We start from the raw sequence: 6,654 nt of genomic DNA on the forward strand, positions 1-6,654 counted from the left end.
GCACCCCACATTAGGAGGGAAAAAAGAAATGAGTGAGCCCACACCATGTCTCAAGACTCGAGTGTAGGAACAGATTCACTCCTTTGTATGTAAATATATGATGCTTTGGTCCTGCCGAGCTCTTTTCTGATTTTCTTTGGTTTTGGTTTTTGCAGCTCCCATCCCTCAAGGGCCTACGCCGCCACAAGGTAACTCACTTTCATTGTAAGTATGACCTGGAAAGGATGGAATCACTCTGGTAATTCATGAAAGCAGAATTGATGTCACTGCCCTGGCTGCCTGAGGGGAAAGAATAGGTGGGATGGAGCCCTCATAGATGGATGGACTGTCTCCATCTGAATTGAGCTGGTTTGCATGACAGGAAGCTGGGCAGAGCATTAGTGAGATATCTGCTGGACACCCCACAGCTGCCACGACATGGCCCATCCCATTTCCAGTCTCACCTGCAACCTTAGGGTCCTGCCCCAGTACCAGTCACACATCTTTTCTTCCCCTCATTCCCTCTAAGGGTGCAATCACACACCAGCCAAGCTACAACTATGTCTACACTACTATGATCCCTTCCCATTCTGTGATTCCCTGTTTTTGTTTTTGTTTTTGTTTATTTATGATAGTCACAGAGAGAGAAGAGAGAGAGGCAGAGACACAGGCAGAGGGAGAAGCAGGCAGAGGGAGAAGCAGGCTCCATGCAGTGGGAGCCTGACGTGGGACTCGATCCCAGGTCTCCAGGATTGCGCTCTGAGCCAAAGGCAGGCGCCAAACCGCTGCACCACCCAGGGATCCCTGTGATTCCCTGTTGAGCTTGGTGGAATTCTGGATTCTACTCCTGGGAACATGCAAGGTGCATGCCTGCAGAAGCCAACCAGTGGTCTCTTGTCTACCCACAGGAGGAAGTAACTCTTGTGGGGGAGTACTTTCAGGCCTCCTGGGCTCCTTCTCCAGTCCTTGGTATCCAACGAACTACCCCACTGATGTGGAGTGTGTCTGGATGATACATGTGGCTGAGAAGTTCCACATAGAACTGGTGATCCCAAGCCTGAAGTAAGCACCTTTGTCTTTTTCTACTTCAAAGGCCAGACTGGACTTAAATCCACCTCCTCAAGGAGGGGTCCTTTCCACGAATCTGGTCAACGTGACAGCTATAACCAAAATATCATAAACTGGGTAGCTAATAAAGAACAGAGAGTTATTTCACAGTCTTGGAGGCTGTCCAAGATCAATATAAAGTCCAAGATCAATATTCAGTGCCTGGTGTGGGCCCACTTCCCGGCTCATAGATGGTCATATTTTTACCATAGCCTCACCTGGTAGAAGAGACAAGGGGGCTTTTGCAGGACTCTTTGCAAGGCCACTGATCCCATCGTGAAGGTTCTGCCCTCATGACCTAATCACTTCCCAAAGACCCCACCTCCTAATACCATCCCTTTGGGGGTTAGGTTTCAACATACGAATTTTGAGAGGACACAAACTTTCAGCCCACAGCACCTTGTGACACATCCTTTCACATTTTAGGTGAAAACTAGTCTGGTCATCTGAGCTTAAGAGACTTATAATCATTGAGCTCGACTTCCTATGCAATTAGAGAATAACACAAATACTCCGTGAGCATCCCTGACACCGGGCCACCGAGGGGGCCTCAGCTGGGGTCACACACACAATGACCTCACCCCTCCACTCTCAGCCACCTCCATCCAGGACACTGCTTCTTCCGTGGGCTGAACCCAACCTGGTTCTTCCTCATTCTCATTTTCTCATCTCCATTCTTCCCTCTGATGCTACAGAAAACAAATCTGCTTCCTTTTCCCTCCAAGAATGTCTCTCATGCCCCAACTAAGAGTTTTCTTCCACATATTTAACAGCCACTGTTCATTCATTCCTACTTCTTTCTCTACTCATACCCATTTTTAAAGGACCTTATTTTAATGCATATTTATGCGTGTATATATATACATATTCATATACATATATGTATACCTGAATCACTTTTTTTATAGCCTTCTTTTTTTTTTAAAGATTTTATTTATTTATTCATGAGAGACAGAGAGAGAGAGGCAGAGACACAGGCAGAGGGAGAAGCAGGCTCCATGCAGGGAGCCCGATGTGGGATTCGATCCTGGGACTCCAGGATCATGCCCTGGGCTGAAGGCAGGCACCAAACCGCTGAACCACCCAGGGATTCCCCCTGAGTCACTTTTTAATGAAACTATTGCTTTTCCTGATAATGTTTAACCTGGTTTCATTTTTCTACACTGAGTTCCATCTGGGTCATTCTCTCCTCCTGCCATTGTTCGTTGTTTGCCAGACCTCCACCACCTCTTCCCATTTGTGTTCGTCAGCCTCAGTAGTCAAGGAGCTGAATGGTTAAGTGCTGTCTTCAAAGGGGAAATGGGTCGGCAATGGAGAGAGGGATGGATCCTATTAGTTTTACCTGGTGGCCAAAATGCCTTTCAAATGGGGAGAAATAAACTAAAACCACAGAGTATTGTATACTGTGAGCAAAAGGTAATTTTCATTCATTCATTCCACACCCATGCATTCATTGTAAGGAATATGAGCAGATTCGGTACAATATATTCAAATCTATGCAATTCACAATTCTATGATCCGGGGGCACAGAGTCTCATTTTATCACTTCTGGGAAATTGTTGCTCCAAACACTGTAGTGACCCACTCTCCCTGCATTCTCTAGGTTACTATCCCAACATAAATGTCCTACTATAATTTCAGAATATACAAAGACAGATCTCTGTCCTCATGGAGTTTACACTCTAGATAGAGAGGCAAATAGTACCTGAATAAACCAATAACCAGTAACTCAATGGACAATTTCAATTAGTGATAAGTTGATATGTGCTATGAAGAAAAATATGCACATATGGTAACAGGATAGAGAACAGAGGGGGTGAGGACAGCATTTGGTAGGATGATCAGGGACAGCTTCTCTGACATCCAGATTGGAACCAGGCAGTTTGGGGTATGGAGGGAAGTGTCCTACTCAGCAGGCTCTGGGAGCTTTGACAGCAGGCATCCTTTCCCACTGACCCAGGTCCCATTGAGTGTTTTACTCAATGAGACCCTAGTGGATGTCTGCTCCCACCCCAGGGAGTGGCAGAGTTTGAATAAAGAGTCAGGGGACATTCAGGACACACCTGAGGTAAAGAGAAAGATGGTAGGAAAGATGGAAAGTCAAGATACCAGATGGAGGCCCTGAAGTCGGCAGCTAAGACACAGAGAAACGCTGACTAACCTGGGCCAGTGTCCATAGGGAAAGACAGGAAGGAAAATTCAAGCTATAGGTAAGGGGTCAAGTCCACTAGTGGGACCTGTGGTTGGAAGGCAACAGCAGGGATGATTGCAATTTCTGGCTGGTTATGATGCAAATGATGATTTTATTTAAGGCATTTCTGCAGATTTCCTTGGGAGATTTACTGTGCCTTTACCTCCTCAGATTAGAGGACATCTATGGGTGCCCTTATGACTTTATTGAAGTGTTCGACGGATGGCAAGTTGCCTCACTATCCGTGGGCAGATTTTGTGCTGGGACAGAGCTCACATTCCTCTCCTCTTCAAACATCATGACCGTGGTGTTCAGAAGTGATGCTATGATCACCAACACAGGGTTTTATGCTCTGTACAATGCTATTCAGCAAGATAAAAGAGAGAATGGTAGGTATCTTGATAGGTACCTTGGAGGGAAATTAGATCTAATTTGTGTCCTTCCCCTTTAAGGGAGGAGATGGTTTCTAAATCTGACCTGTGGAGTCTGCTGTCATTAATGACATCCTGAATGACATCCACTCTGACACTAGCAGCCTCTGGCTGACCCGTCACTTGGCTCTGCCGTTTGGCATCATTTTTTTTACCACTGAAACATCCTGGCTAAAGCAACAGATGCTGAATCTCATATCTTACGTTGACTGTGTCTATAGACAGACGACCAAAATGATGGTCTTCCTTTTCCAGAGGAAGGGAGGATGCGGTGGGCGATCCTTCTACAACAAACCTACCTCAAACTGCAACTACCAGCCCACAGGATCCCAGCTGAATTCCATACAAAAACAATCTAGAACATATATACAGACCTTTTAGGTTCTACAGCAGGACATTGGGAACATTCTAGGGCTCTCAATGAATTATGCTTAGGGTGACCATGCAATTTATCCTCCAATCAGGATGTTTTTGAGAGTTTAAAAGGAACTCTAAAATAATTAACAGGTAGATGTGATTTGCAACTATTGTAAAACAGGACTATTCCAGATAAATTGGACATAAAGCCACCTGACCTAGAGTTCGATAGCCTAACATGGAAAAAAATGTGCCCTCGTGCCGGGCATCCTGTAACTGCAGAAGGTCCTACGGTTTTGGAGACAGCACCACAGCTCAGAAGCCCCTGTTTTCCTGTCCCCCAGGTGCGTCCCTGAGACTGGTGAATGGCAGTCACAAGTGTGAGGGCCGGGTGGAGGTCCTCTACAATGGTACCTGGGGCACAGTGTGCGATGACAACTGGGACATGACAGACGCCAAGGTAGTGTGCCAGCAGCTCGGCTGTGGTGAGGCCTTATCAGCCCCAGGTCAAAGCTACTTTGATGGAGGCACTGGCCACATCATGCTGGATGATGTTCAGTGTAAAGGGAATGAAGCCAAGGTGTGGCAATGTACACACAATGGATGGTTCTCCCACAACTGTGGGCACCACAAGGATGCCAGTGTCATCTGCTCAGGTGAGCCCCCATAGGGCACAGCACACATCAGAGCAAGTCTCACCCATTAGCAGACCCTGGAAAGGGAGAAGTCAATGCCAGCAACAGTGACTCAGAAAGGAATCCAGGGCTTCAAGCCATCTTTTTAAGTCAATTTGTTTAAGAGTTGGTTTTCCTTCTGTAAAATGTTTAAGGGTCCCCACCACCATTAAAACTTGTGATAATTAGAGGATTTGTATCATCAGACATCCCATTCCTGGATAGATATGCCATATCTATGGCATATGTTGGGGACAGTCCACTCTCCCCCACAGAGCAATGGTAACTGGCTTCCAAAGAGTGCTTAACGTGTTCCAGGCTCGATGCAAAAACCAGTGCATTCATACTCTCATTTGATCTTCACAATCTCTATTAAGAGAGATTATTACATTCTCATCTTATTCATGAGGACACAGAAGCATATCCAAGATCACACATCATGTGATCCATATTCTGCTAAGTATCACCTCCAAAGTACTGTATAAAAGTCTGAGCTTAAATTAGTTACTAAAGGCTCCTCCAGCCCCATTACTGACCAAAAGTAAATAAATACCATATTTTTTATTTGCCTTCAATTTTAGTATTTCCAGCAATTAGATAAAAAGCAGACAAGCAGAGTGTGCCCCCTCACCTAGGAGGCCCTGATGTAGGCTGCCAATCTTTAACCAACATTGACGGGTTTTGATGCTACACTCCCAACTGCCCATAAAGAATGTGTTTGATCCTTTAAAAAAATATAAAAATAAAGAACACCTGATTTTCTTTTGTGAATCACATGACCATCTTCCTCATTCTTTCTTTTGGTCTTTGAGTAGGTGTTGATGGCAGTCTGAAAGTAGGACCAACAGGTATGGTTGCTCTTCCATACATTTCAACTGCTTAGCTGGCCTCTGAGTGATATATGTGATCCTGGCTCCTCATTAATACTGTAATCAGGGCACAGCTGGTTGACTGCATAAACCTTCTGTTGCTAATGAACAAGAATGACAGATCCCATTAGTGTTGACATATCGGTGGGGCTGGGAGCCTGCAGAGGGCAGGGAGAGAGCTGGAGGGTAGAGTTCAGGTTCACCAGAAACATAGTATCTGGGTCCCAGGGGTGCCGTGAGTCAGCACATGCCACGACAGAGGGCTAGCTGCTTGCAGGGATGATCATGCCACAGATGCTGCAGAGAGCAAGGAGATGGGAACCCCAGGTCAGCCCTCAACGAGTTGTATCAAACTACTCCTAGCCACACACTCAGTGTGCAGTCCTCGCAACTCTTAAAGAGCCACTCACCAATCCAGTAGGGTACAGAGAAGTCACAGCTTTGAGTGTTACTGTTTTTTAGTATTTTAGGGGAGTATCCTGGATAAAAGTCCTTGCTCACAGTATTTTTTTTTCCTCTGTGTATTTTCACAGACTCAACTGGTGACAACGCAGCTACAGGTATGTCAGCTTCACTTAAACCCTTCGTGTGGTTTTATATTTGCCTGATTTTCACTGTTAGTGCTTCCAGCAGCTAGATGGATGCTCCCTTCCTTTTACACTTAAGAAGCTGCAGCACAGAGAAGACTGTAACTTAAATGTCACACCAAATGCAGGATTTCAGCCGTAAAATGGATGCTTTACATGCCATTGGTGCTGACTTTAGCTGGGATTTGTATATAATACAAGGGATCTTTCATCATGAGTGGTTTTATACCCAGCCAGTGTGACATGGACTGAGAAAGGACACTCAGGCTTGCAATGTCCTTGTATCTTTTCATTAAAACATATGCTCAGACCTCCCTGTGCATATGGGTCCAGAAGCCCTGTCAACCATAAATCACTGTCATTTCTCCTGTAAGCTTGATGGGATAGGTGTAATAGTCTTATCTGACAAAGAACAGCATCAGAAACCCAGAGGAGACCCCCAAAGCCAGCCTCATTACC

The sequence above is a fragment of the Canis lupus genome, chromosome 28, assembly GCF_003254725.2.
Source record: "Canis lupus dingo isolate Sandy chromosome 28, ASM325472v2, whole genome shotgun sequence".
Taxonomy (NCBI): domain Eukaryota; kingdom Metazoa; phylum Chordata; class Mammalia; order Carnivora; family Canidae; genus Canis; species Canis lupus.